Consider the following 12,997-nt stretch of genomic DNA (forward strand, 5'->3'; position numbering starts at 1 on the left):
AGGCTTTAACCCACAGCGCCACCTGCGTTATTTTCTTTTAGGAGGGAGCAAAGTGGGTGAAACAAACCAGAAGCGGAAGTTGGGGGAAGCCCAGGAGGGGAGGAAGGAAGGAATGCATAGTAAATGTTATGAATATGAGATGTATGTAATGAATGAAAATGAAAAATGATTTAAAAAAAAAAAAAAAAAAGCAAGGAGGAGCAGGGAAGGAGCGTTGGTGCAACTGTCACCAACCCACATCCGAAGATGCCTGATTAGGTTTCCACATAGGCAAATATAGCCAGGTCTCTGCTGCCACGGAGCTTACAGAAAAGGGCTTGGGTTCAAGAAGCAGGGGACAACTGGCGTCTGTGTGCTATTCTAGGGAGAAAGAAGGAACAGGAAGGAGACAAAGAGGGTTCAGCAAAGCAGGGGAGTGGAGTCAGGCAGAAATGCAACTGGGAGAGGACAATGTACTACTAGAAGGCGGGGAGAGCTAAATATTTGGCATACAGTGGATATTTCATGCATTGTTTTCCAGGCTTGTTACCTTTTCTTCCTTCCTCTGGCCCAGGCTTCCTCAACCTCGGCCCTCCAGATGTTTTGAGACTACAATTCCCATCATCCCTGACCACTGGTCCTGCTAGCTAGGGGTCATGGGAGTTGTAGGCCAAAAACATCTGGAGGGCGAAGGTTGAGGAAGCCTGCTCTGGCCAGTTGGTTAGAGCCTGGTGCTGATAATGCCAAAGGTTGCAGGTTCGATCCCCATATGGGACAGCTGCATATTTCTGCATTGCTGAGGGCTGGACTGGATGATCCTCAGGGTCCCCTTCCAACTCTGAAATTCTATGTGTTGCCCCATAAGAGAACCATAACATAGGGTTCCCTTAGCCCAACATTCCCCTTAATAATAATAATAATAATAATAATAATTTGTATCCCGCCCTCCCCTGCCAAGGCTGGGCTCAGAGCAGCTAACATCATATAAAAACACAATATAAATAAAAACAAACAATTGATTAAAATGCATCCCAAAAGTATTTCAAATAAATCAAAATTAGACTGGACAAATGGCCATCCTCAAGTTTAAATTGAAATAATAATAATAATAATAATAATAATAATAATAATAATAATAATAATAATAAATTTATTTATATCCCGCCCTCCCCAGCCAAAGCCGGGCTCAGAGCGGCTAACAACAGAAAGCGGTTAATACTCGTCAGGACCAGTGAACGGGCTGGGAAACCTCCTTCGTACTTGTTCATACAAACAGAAAATGAGTCAGGCTGAACCCTGGCCAAAGGCCTGGCGGAACAGTTCTGTCTTGCAGGCCCTGCAAAAAGATGTCAAATCTTGCAGGGCCCTGGTCTCTTGTGAGGGAGCGTTCTACCAGGCCGGGGCCACAACCAAAAAGGCCCTGGCTCCGGTCAAGGCCAGTCTAAACTCCCTGGGCACTGGGATCTTCAGGGTGTTGTTATTTGTAGACCGTAAGGTCCTCTGTTGGGCATACCAGGAGAGGCAGTCCCGTAGGTACGAGGGTCCTAGGCCGTATAGGGCTTGAAAGGTTAAAACCAGCACCTTGAACCTGATCCTGTACTCCACCGGGAGCCAGTGTAGCTGGTATAGCACTGGGTGAATGTGATCCTGCAGCAAAGACCCCGTAAGGAGCCTCGCTGCGACATTCGGCACCCGCTGGAGTTTCTGGGTCAGTCTCAAGGGCAGCCCCGCGTAGAGCGAGTTACAATAGTCAAGCCTGGAGGTGACCGTCGCGTGGATCACAGTGGCCAGGTCAGGGCGGGAAAGGTAAGGCAGTGGCGTAGCGTGGGGGGTGCAGGGGGGCCCGGCCGCACCGGGCGCAACATCTGGGGTTAGGACAAATCCACGGGTTAGGGGGCGCAAATCCACGGGTTAGGGGGCGCAAATTACTTGCCTTGCCCCGGGTGCTGACAACCCACGCTACGCCACTGAAGTAAGGGACCAACTGCTTAGCTTGGCGGAGATGGGAAAATGCCCCCTTTGTATAGCTGCAATCTGCGCCTCCATAGAAAGGGAGGTGTCAAAGATTACACCCAAACTCTTGAAGGAAGGCACTGGCACGTCGGTCCATTCGGCTCCGAATTGCCCACCCAGCCTGGCAGTGTGTCCCCCCCCCCCGGGGCTTTGTGGAGAGGGAGCCTTCCCAGCCCTACCTGGAGATGCGTGGGGTGGGTTGGGGTGCGAACCTGCCTCCTCCTTCTGCAAGCCAAGCAGCTGCCCTGTCTCTGAGCCACAAACTCCTTTTCTGCAGCTCCGCAATTTGCACCTGGTTCCAAGCTCGCAAGCTTCCCCTCCAGTCTGGGGTTTGCCCTCCGTCTGACTTTCACCCCCTTTGAGAAGAGCCTCCCCAAGTTAAGGTTTTACCTGGCTGGGTCTAGCTAGGCAGGAAACCCTCCTGAATCCAGGATGTTTTCTGGTCCTCTGGAGAGGCGAGGCTGCAGCAGCAGCAGCAGCAGCCAGGGATGCGTTTGGTCTTGAATGAGCAAGACGGGGAAATTTAACTGCAGGGAATCCGGTGGGGCTCACAAAAGGGCTGTAAAAGGCGGAGGGGGGGGTGGAACCCACACCACCCTGTAATTATACCTTAGTTCTCTCTCCAGAACAATAAACTGGAGGCTGTTTGTTCCCCCCACCCACCCAAACTGAGGTCCCCCTCCTTCTCCTCCTAGTTTTGGCTAAGGCACATATGCCATGCTAAATGGTTTCTGCCTTGGAAAGCAAAAAAACAACAACAAAAAAACCCCCACTTCAGAGCAAAAGCCACTATCTCTCCCAGCCATCAGGGGAAAAAGAGGTTGAAAACTTCAAGAGAAGAGAGGGAGGGAGACCCCAAACAGCAATGCATTTCCTTAAAAGCCCAGATAAGGAGGAATTCGCTTCTCCAAAGCTGCCTCCTCTTGCCCCGAGCACATTTCGTCTGCATACTTAGTCTGACATGTATCCCACTTCAGTGGGGCTTCCTCCCCGTTGAGCATGTCTAGGACCTCCGCCTTACAATCACTGTTTTTTTCCTCTTTCCTCTTGCCAAGGTGCAGAAGTCAATTAGCGAAATCTACCCCGGAGGGAAGTCCCAACATCTGCATGAATAACAGCGAGGCCCAGAAGGGCTCCAAAAGGAGCTCTCTGTTGGAGGTGGTCAAATGGCAAATGCAATTCAGTGCAAACAAGTTTAAAATGATGTGCGTGGGTGCAAAAAAATAAATAAATTCCTAATTTGACTTATTGACTCACGGGGCCTGAACTGGTGGTGATGGACCAGGACCAGGAGCTTGGGTTCACAGCAGTGAGCTCAGTGAAGATGTCAACCCAGTGAAACAGGCAAATTCCATGCTAGGGATAATTAGGAAAGACAATTAAAACGGCCGATATCACAGTGCCATTATGCGAGTCTATTGTGCGACCACATTTTGAGTACTGTGTACAGTTCTGGTTGCTTTGCCTCTAAAATACTATTGTAGAGTTGGAAAAGGTTCAGAAAGCGGTGACCAAAATGATTAGCAGGAAAGAGGGACTCTCCTGTGAAAAAAAGTCTGCTTTGAGACTTTGTAGTCTAGAGGAAAGGCGAGCGTGAGACTATAGCAAAGGTTTATGCAGTTGTGCCAGGCATGGAGGAAGTGGACAGAATAAAGTTATTCCCCCTCTCTCATAACATTCGGTGAAGCTGAATGTTGGGAAATCCAGGACAGATTAAAAAAGGGACTTCTTCATGCAGCACAGGGTTAAACTGTGGAACTCTCTGCCACAGGAAACAGTGATGGCCACCAACCTGGATGGCTTTAAAAGAGGACTAAGCAGGTTCATGGCGAAGGCAGCCAATGGCTAGTGTTGTAAACAAAAATCTGCCCTTTTTCCCTTATGGGGTATCCAAGATCCCATATAGAGTCCTTATATAGGTTCCCTATTGGTAGGAGAAAATAACAGAGGCCAACCAGAGAATACTGAGAAGTAAAGCAGCTAGTAAGCCTGATCTTTATTTTTCTGTTGCAACAGGGTCCTCACTCACCACACGCAGGAGGGAGGAGGAACCCAGAACATTGGCGCGCAAGGCCTTATATAGACATTTTAAATTCCCTGCTCTGGAGCTCAAGACCATCCCTCCAGATAAATCATACATACATCACAGAAGGGGTGTAGCTCAAGACCACCCTCCCAGATACATCATACCTACATCACAGAAAAGGTGGTCTACAGCAGAAATCTGAGTGCTTTATTTACCTCCTGTCTGCCAGGTTACCTGTTTACTGGTCACTTGATTGGATTGCCTGGGGAGCCAGGCCAGTCTTTTGTAATGATAAATACTTAGTTCCTGAGCCAGTCACATGCTCACACCTATTCATATCTTAAATGTGCCCTTAAGACAGGATTTGTGAAGGAAAAGACAATGGAGAGGCTTTTCCATTTTCCTTTGACCTTGCAGAGAAAACATTTGCTCAGTTTGGGAATAAAAAATGGTTTCGGGTCGGTCTTTCTGTGCTGATCTATGTACATGCTTGGTTGGTACACTTATGAACATTTAACGTATATCTAAGACCTCAAAATTCCTATCACACTAGCAGCCACAATGGCTTTGTGGCCAGAGGCAGTATGTCTCTGAATATCATTTGCAGATGGGGAATATCGCAGGTGGGGAGAATAACCTTGCGCTGGAGTCTTGCTTGGATGTTTTCCACAGGCATCAGGCTGGCCACGGTGAAAGCAGGATACTGAACTAGATAGGCTCTTCTTGTGTACTTAGGGTAATGCTTAAAAATGTGAGAACAACGTGCAGTGGAGAGGGAAGGTCACTTAATTGGAATAAGGGCTGATGAACCTGTGTACATAAAGATTAAAGGACAAAGGGATTCATTCGTGGAGAAAAAGAGGTGATACTTGTCATGTTTCGGTTCATCATCTTGAGTCAACATCGAAGAATACTGCTGTCCTTTTCCAAACTATATACAGTGGTACCTTGGTTCTCAAACACCTTGGTTCCCAAACACCGAAAACCCAGAAGTGTTCTGGTTTTGGAATGTTTCTTGGAAGCTGAACATCCGATGTGGCTGTCGGCTATTGTTTCCAGGGCGCCTGCACCAATCAGAAGCTGCGCCTTGATTTTCGAACATTTCGGAAGTCAAACGGACTTCCGGAACGGGTTATGTTTGGTGCTTTTGTTTTTGAGGCTTTTTCGGTTAGTTTGCCTTTGTGACTGTGGAACCCAGTTCAGCTACTGATTGATTGTGTGACTGCGGAAATGGATAAAAGCCCCCAACCCAAAGAATGACTATCATCAGTGTAGGTAAGGGAAAAAAAATAATTTTAATCTTTATCATCTACAATACTGTCTTATTTATTTTATAGTATATAGAACATTGATTATTGCTTTCATTTTATGGATCAATGCTCTCGTTAGATAGTAAAATACATGTTAAATTGCTGTTTTAGGAGTTGTTTTTAAAAGTCTGGAACGGATTAATCCGTTTTGCATTACTATCTATGGGAAAGCGCGCCCTGGTTTTGGAACGCTTTGGTTTTGCAACAGACTTCCAGAACGGATTATGTTTGAGAACCAAGGTATCACTGTTCCAGAGACAGTGCCCAAACCAAAATCACATACAGTCAAAACACGTTGGGTGCAATGGCAGGTGGGATTGCCAAAGTATTTCCCCCCCAATACGTCCACCTCCATAAAATTGAAGATGCACAAGTTGGTGGCTTTATTCCTGATCTTACCAGAGAAAAGAAAGACCCCCAAGGGGATCTACAGAAGAACTCAAGAGAACAGGCAGAGGGGTTTTCTCTCCAGTCTGGTTTGGAGATAAAGCTCTGGGACTTGGTTGAGCACTTCTGGTGGCTATGTTCATTTCTCTGATTGAAGCCCTTCATGATGAAAATAGGGACGTCCTATTTAACCATAACCGTAAGTTTATTATGTATATGTCACACATTAAACATTTTAAAAACTTGCAGGGCTGCCTTCAGGTGTCTTCTAAAGGTTCTGTAGTTACTTATCTCCTTGGCGACGTGGATGGCGCTGTGGTCTAAAAACCACTGAGCCTAGGACTTGCCAATCGGAAGGTTGACAGTTCGAATCCCCGCGATGGGGTGAGCTCCCGTTGCTCAGTCCCAGCTCCTGCCAACCTAGCAGTTTGAAAGCACGTCAAAGTGCAAGTAGATAAATAGGTACCGCTCCGGTGGGAAGGTAAACGGCATTTCCGTGCGCTGCTCTGGTTCACCAGAAGCGGCTTAGTCATGCTGGCCACATGACCCAGAAAAACTCTCTGCGGACAAACACCAGCTCTCTCGACCAGTAAAGCGAGATGAGCGCCACAACCCCAGAGTCGTTTGCGACTGGACTTAACTGTCCAGTCTTTATACCTTTATACCTGCCAACATTTCTCTGATGAAAACAGGGATGTCCTAAGGAAAAGTGAACCATCCTGAGACCTCTGGGTATAGGGCAGTTTGTTTGTTTGTTTATAAAATGAATGAATATTCCAGGATCAATAAGAAAGTGGGACGGCTTCTGCAAAACGAGGACTGTGCCTGGAAAATAGGGACGCTTGGAGCATGGGTAGGCAACCTAAAGCCCAGGGGTCGGATCCGGCCCAATCGCCTTCTAAATCTGTCCCACGGATGGTCCAGGAATCAGCGTGTTTTTACATGAGTAGAATTTAAAATTCATCTCTGGGTTATTTGTGGGGCATTTGTGGGGCATAGGAATTTGTTCATCCCCCCCCCCAAAAAAATCCCCCCCCACAAGGTCTGAGGGACAGTGGATCGGCCCACAGCTGAAAAAGTTTGCTGACCCCTGACTTGGAGGGTCTGCTTTGCTCTGTCCTGAAGCTTGGCTGGATGATCTCACTGGGGCATTTCTTCCTGGGGGGAGGCTGGCGCAACCTGAAACCCAAACATCACCTGGCCGAGAGCAATCTCTCAAGGCTGCTGCCCCCTCCCACATTCCATCCCAAGCATTTCCAGAGCTGGAGGCAGCTCTCTCCTTCTAAGCATCCAAGACAACAAGGGGGCTTTTGACACATCTCTAGCCAGGCATTTTCATAAACATTCTGTACAGTGGTACCTCAAGTTAAGTACTTAATTCGTTCCGGAGGTCCGTACTTAACCTGAAACTGTTCTTAACCTGAAGCACCACTTTAGCTAATGGGGCCTCCTGCTGCCTCAGCGCTGCCAGAGCACGATTTCTGTTCTCATCCTGAAGCAAAGTTCTTAACCTGAAGCACTATTTCTGGGTTAGCGGAGTCTGTAACCTGAAGCGTATGTAACCTGAAGTGTATGTAAACTGAGGTACCACTGTACTGTTTTTAATGGTTTTTCGTTGGCATCGTGTACACAGTGCTGTACATTGCTCTGATGTTTTATGAGATGGTGGTGCATAAATGCTTATAGGAAACCACAGGAGTGGAGAGTATTGCTCTCGTGCTCGGATCCTGCTTGCAGGCTTCTCATTGAGAAGAAGAAGAAGAAGAGTTTGGATTTGATATCCCGCCTTTCACTCCCTTTAAGGAGTCTCAAAGCGGCTAACATTCTCCTTTCCCTTCCTCCCCCACAACAAACACTCTGTGAGGTGAGTGGGGCTGAGAGACTTCAGAGAAGTGGGACTGGCCCAAGGTCACCCAGCAGCTGCATGTGGAGGAGCGGAGACGCGAACCCGGTTCCCCAGATTACGAGACTACCGCTCTTAACCTCTACACCACACTGGCTCTCAAATTGAGGCATTTGGTTGGCGACTGTGAGAACAGGATGCTGGACTAGGTGGGCCACTGGCCTGATCCAGCAGGCTCTCCTTATGTTCTTTTGGTGGCAAACACCTCTGTGGACTATTGAAGCACATCTGACATGGACTGTAGTCCACAAAAGCTTGTGCTATAACGTCACACAGCCATCCCAGTCTCCAAGGGGGAAGGCACTCCAGGGTTCGGTTTCCTTTGGAAGAGGTTAGTGGAGACCTCCTTGTATCTTTAGGATATGTGGTTTAACTGACACATATATGCAACCTGAGCATAGGATGGAGGGGCTCACGGAGCTAGCACTCCCAAAGGTTCCCCCTTGGTTTTCCAAATTCTACCACAGCGCTGTGATAAGAATTTTAAGGTCTTAGATATGTAATAAATGTTCATAAAAGTACCAAGCAAACATGTACATAAATATATAAACCACATGTCTGAAAACCCCACAGAAAAAAAGTGCTGAACAAATTGACTTCAATTATTTCTCTGCAAGGTCAAAGTGGGAAACCTCCCCATTGTCTTTTCCTTCACAAATCCTGTCTTAAGGGCACATTTAAGATATGAATAGGGTGTGAGCCTGTGACCTGGCTCAGGAACTAAGTAGTTATCATTACAAAAGACTAGCCAGGCAATCCAATCAAGTGGCCATTAAACCAGTAACCTGTCAGATGAGAAAAACAAATCACTCAGATTTCTGCTGCAGACCGCCTTTTCTGTGATATAGGTATGATGTATCTGGGGGGGGGGTCTTAGGTTACACCCCTTCTGTGATGTATGTATGATGTATGGAGGGGTGGTCTTGAGCTCCTGGGCAGGGAATTTAAAATGTCTATATAAGGCCTTGCTTGCCATTGTTCTGGGTTCCCCCTCCCTCCTGTCTGCGGTGAGTGAGGACCCTGTTGCAACAGATCAATAAAGATCAGGCTTACTAGCTGCTTTGCTTCTCAATATTCTCTGGTTGGCCTCTGTTATTTTCTCCTACCAATAGGGAACCTACATAAGGACTCTGTATGGGCTCTTGGGTACACCATAAGGGAAAAAAGGGCAGATTTTTGTTTACAACACCGCAAGACATCTTGTTGTGTCCTGCAGCTTCCAGCCTTCATCATCCAGTCTTTTTCCGTTCTCTCACACAATAACCCCAGCTATCCTTCTTCCATCTATGCTGTGTATGGCAGTCAGCTCAGCGGGATCCCATCCTCTTCGCCAGTGAAATATACTCAGAGTCGCAAAGTGATTTCATGCTCTTTATTCAGCTCATAGTGGTGCGGAGGAATGAATGCAAGTCCCCTCAAAGTATCTGCTTTATATACATTATTTACACAATGGGCTGCACATGATTGGCTAATTCTGGAATTCTACTGTAAGCCAATCAGGTTGTGGATTCACTTATATCTGGAGCATGATTGGGTGGTTCCTGCCAACCAATCATACTGCTGCATTGTTCTAGGACCAATCAGACTGCTGCATTCTGAATCCTATTGTTCTAGGACCAATCAGACTGCTGCAGTTTGGATCCTATTGTTCTAGGACCAATCAGACTGCTGCAGTTTGGATCCTATTCAACTTAGTACATAACAATCTACCAGCCAAGGGAAGGAAAAATGCCTATCCACCCCGCTTTCCCAGAGAGCTCCATCACTAGAGTTGCAGCTCTTGAAACCTGGCACATTCTTTGAGATGCGGATGACTCCATTAAGCTGGCCAGCCAAAGCCCTTAACAAAGGAACTGGTTTGGCAGGCTCCGCTGCCTTTCCTACTCAGTTCTAGCCCTTGCTGGATGCAGGATCAGAGGCCTGGAAGGGATCCAGGTGACCCCCCCCCAAAAAAACAACAACAACCCCTGTAACAATAAATCTGTAAGTGCTTAAAGTGCCACTAGATGCTTTGTCATCTAAGTATGTGACTGAACACAGACCACAAAGCACCATGACCTCCCTTTTTTGCTTTTAACTTCCAGCCAAGAGGAAGAGTTCTGGAAAGCTTGCCTGCTGTTAAGTCATCTTTTGCTTTGTGCTAAGAGATTTTACAGTTGGTTTTACAGGCATCGAGGATCCCTGGATTTATTATTTTCCTGATGGACCAAGAGCTTATGTCAGGGGTAGGCAACCTAAGGCCCCCGCGGGGGCCAGATGCAGACCAGTCACCTTCTAAATCCGGGCTGTGGGTGGTCCGGGAATAAGTGTGTTTTTACATGAGTAGAATGTGTCCTTTTATTTAAAATGCATCTCTGGGTTATTTGTGGGGCATAGGAATTTGTGATCTGAGGGCTGGTGGACCGGCCCACGGCTGAAAAAGGTTGCTGACCCCTGGCTTATGTTTTGTTTCTTGCAATGCTGCCGCTTAGTGGACGATTGTATCAGGGCTATCAGCAGCCACACTCTTGTCTCCCAATTCTTCTTCTTCTTTGACGATAACTTGTAGCCGAGTAAGATTGACTTTGTTATAAGAATTTTAAGGTCTTATACGTATAAAATAGATGTTCATAAATGTACCAAGCAAACACATACAAATATGTAAACCACATGTCTGAAACCCACAGAAAAGTACTGAAACCATTTTCTCTCTCCCAAAATGACCTCAAATATTTCTCTGCAAGGTCAAAGGAAATGGGAAATCTCCCCGTGTCTCTGTGCTCACAAATTCTGCCTTAAGAGCACGTTTAAGGTGTGAATTGGGTGAGCCTTTGACCTGGATTCAGGAATTAAGTAGTTATAATAACAAAAACATGAGTTTGATCAAACTGCGGGAGGCAGTGGAAGACAGGAGTGCCTGGCGTGCTCTGGTCCATGGGACGCGGGTGGCGCTGTGGGTAAAACCTCAGTGCCTAGGACTTGCTGATCGTAAGGTCAGCAGTTCGAATCCCCGCGGCGGGGTGAGCTCCCATCGCTCGGTCCCAGCTCCTGCCCACCTAGCAGTTCGAAAGCACACCTAAGTGCAAGTAGATAAATAGGTACTGCTTTATAGCGGGAAGGTAAACGGCGTTTCCGTGTGCGGTGCTGGTGCTGGCTCGCCAGCTGCAGCTTTGTCACACTGGCCACGTAACCTGGAAGTGTCTTTGGACGGCACCGGCTCCCGGCCTCTTGAGCGAGATGAGCGCGCAACCCTAGAGTTGGTCACGACTGGCCCGGACAGGCAGGGGTACCTTTACCTTTACCTTTGACCTGGATTCAAGAATTAAGTAGTAGTAACAAAAGCATGAGTTTGATCAAACTGCGGGAGGCAGTGGAAGACAGGAGTGCCTGGCGTGCTCTGGTCCATGGGGTCACGAAGAGTCGGACACGACTAAAGGACTAAACAACAATAACAAAAAAAGTGGCCATAACCCAGATAATGCAATCAGGTAAATGGCAGACTTTATGGTGCTGGAGGAGACTCTTGAGAGTCCCATGGACTGCAAGAAGATCAAACCTCTCCATTCTTAAGGAAATCAGCCCTGAGTGCTCACTGGAAGGACAGATCCTGAAGCTGAGGCTCCAAGACTTTGGCCACCTCATGAGAAGAGAAGACTCCCTGGAAAAGACCCTGATGTTGGGAAAGATGGAGGGCACAAGGAGAAGGGGACGACAGAGGACGAGATGGTTGGACAGTGTTCTCGAAGCTACCAGCATGAGTTCGACCAAACTGCGGGAGGCAGTGGAAGACAGGAGTGCCTGGCGTGCTCTGGTCCAGGGGGGCACGAAGAGTCGGACACGACTAAACGACTAAACAACAACAAAATGGCAGACAGGAGATAAACAACACACTCAGGATTCTGTTTTAGATCGCCCCCTGTGATGTATGTATGATGTATTGGGGGAGGTGGTCCTGGGATACACCCTTTCTGTGATATATGTATGATGTTTCTGGGGGTGGTCTGGAATTTGAGGGTGGGCAATTTAAAAAGTCTATATAAGGGCAGGCACACCTTTGTTTGGGGTTCCTTCCCACCTCCTGTGTGTGTGCGGAAGCTCCCTGTTGCAACAGCTTCAATAAAGATTAGGCTTACTAGCTGCTTTGCTTCTCAATATTCTCTGGTTGGTCTCTGTTATTTTCTCCTACTGATAGAGAACCTACAAAAGGACTCTATATGGGCTCTTGGGTACCCCATATGGGGAAAGGAGCAGTTTTTTTTCTCATAGCATCTTTCATGAACATGGTCTTAACAGTGAGTCCATAAGTGACTATGGAGGCCAATTCTGGATCCACATGTCCTTCCACAGTGGGGACATAGGTTTCCAGGCGGGAGTTGATCACGGTGTGGATTTACCAAGCGTGCCTTCCTCTTAGCGTGTTTCTCCCTTGCGTCCTGAGTTCTAGTGTCTTCAAAATCCATGACACCTTTGGTAAAGGCTGTTCTCCAACTGGAGCGCTCGCAGGCCAGTGTTTCCCAATTGTTGGTGTTTTAGATTTGCCTTGAATACGCCTGTGCTGTTGCCTCTGGGCAGACGACACCTGTCACAGCCCTAGATAGCAAGCTCATCATCTATTATCCCACCAACTTTCCTCCCTAGAACAAAGGTGTTATGTGAATTCTGCCATAGCCAGATAGCAGCAGTTATTTCTGTTATGTATTGAAGTTCTCACCCTGGCCAAAAGGAGTATCGTGTATGTAGTTTTCACTCAGGTCCACGTCAGTTATTTTAGGCGGGAAACCCTGGGTTGTTGTTGCTACAATGTTGACAGCCGGCTGCCTATAAAAGCAGGCTGGCTGAGCTGTTTGCTGTTCAGTTCTGTTCCGGCTTACAAATAAAGAGATGCTTTGGAGAAATCGCTGCGTCGTCTGCTATGCCTACCCACTATTCAACACTGGTGACGAGGATGGGATCGATGGACATTGGAACACAGCCAGACGTGGCCACCCTCTGAAATGAGCTGAATCACGGAGCTGAAACACTGAGCGAAATCATGGAGCAGAACCAATTCAGAGCTGACCGTTCTGGCTAGAGCATGGTGTTCCATCCATCACCTCCATGCCAGCATCGGAACCATGGCTTCACTCGTGCCTCTACTGCCGTTTGCCCCAGCCTCTGAATCATGGGACTCCTACCTTGCTCGGTTCGACTGCTACCTCCAAGCAAATGAGCTGACAAGAGGGTCTGTAGAGCAGAAGCAGGGCCTCTTCCTTAGCCTTGTGGCCCTGAGGTGTTCGCGATGGCCCGAGCATTGGTTGCGCCTTTAGCAGTCCAGACAACGCCATGGGACACGATCCAAGAGAAGCTCTGCAAACACTACGCGCCAAAGCCGTCCAAGATTGCTGCCCACCATGCGTTCTA

The 12,997-nt window shown here is 47.6% G+C and overlaps 1 protein-coding gene across 3 annotated transcripts in view; it reads right to left on the reverse strand.

The window, feature by feature from the left end:
• Positions 1–12,997, reverse strand: part of LOC307214995 (secreted frizzled-related protein 2-like) — a 187,868-nt gene that overhangs the window by 6,825 nt on the left and 168,046 nt on the right. Inside the window, exon 1 of one of the 3 annotated variants that reach the window (XM_079974117.1) lies at positions 2,383–2,676. The exons of the other annotated variants lie outside the window; for them this stretch is intronic. The gene's annotated coding sequence lies outside the window, so the exon portion shown is untranslated. Of the gene's footprint in view, positions 1–2,382; positions 2,677–12,997 lie in introns of those variants that run through there. 3 annotated transcript variants of the gene reach the window in all.

This window comes from Podarcis cretensis, assembly GCF_951804945.1.
Source record: "Podarcis cretensis genome assembly, chromosome: 4".
Lineage (NCBI taxonomy): Eukaryota > Metazoa > Chordata > Lepidosauria > Squamata > Lacertidae > Podarcis > Podarcis cretensis.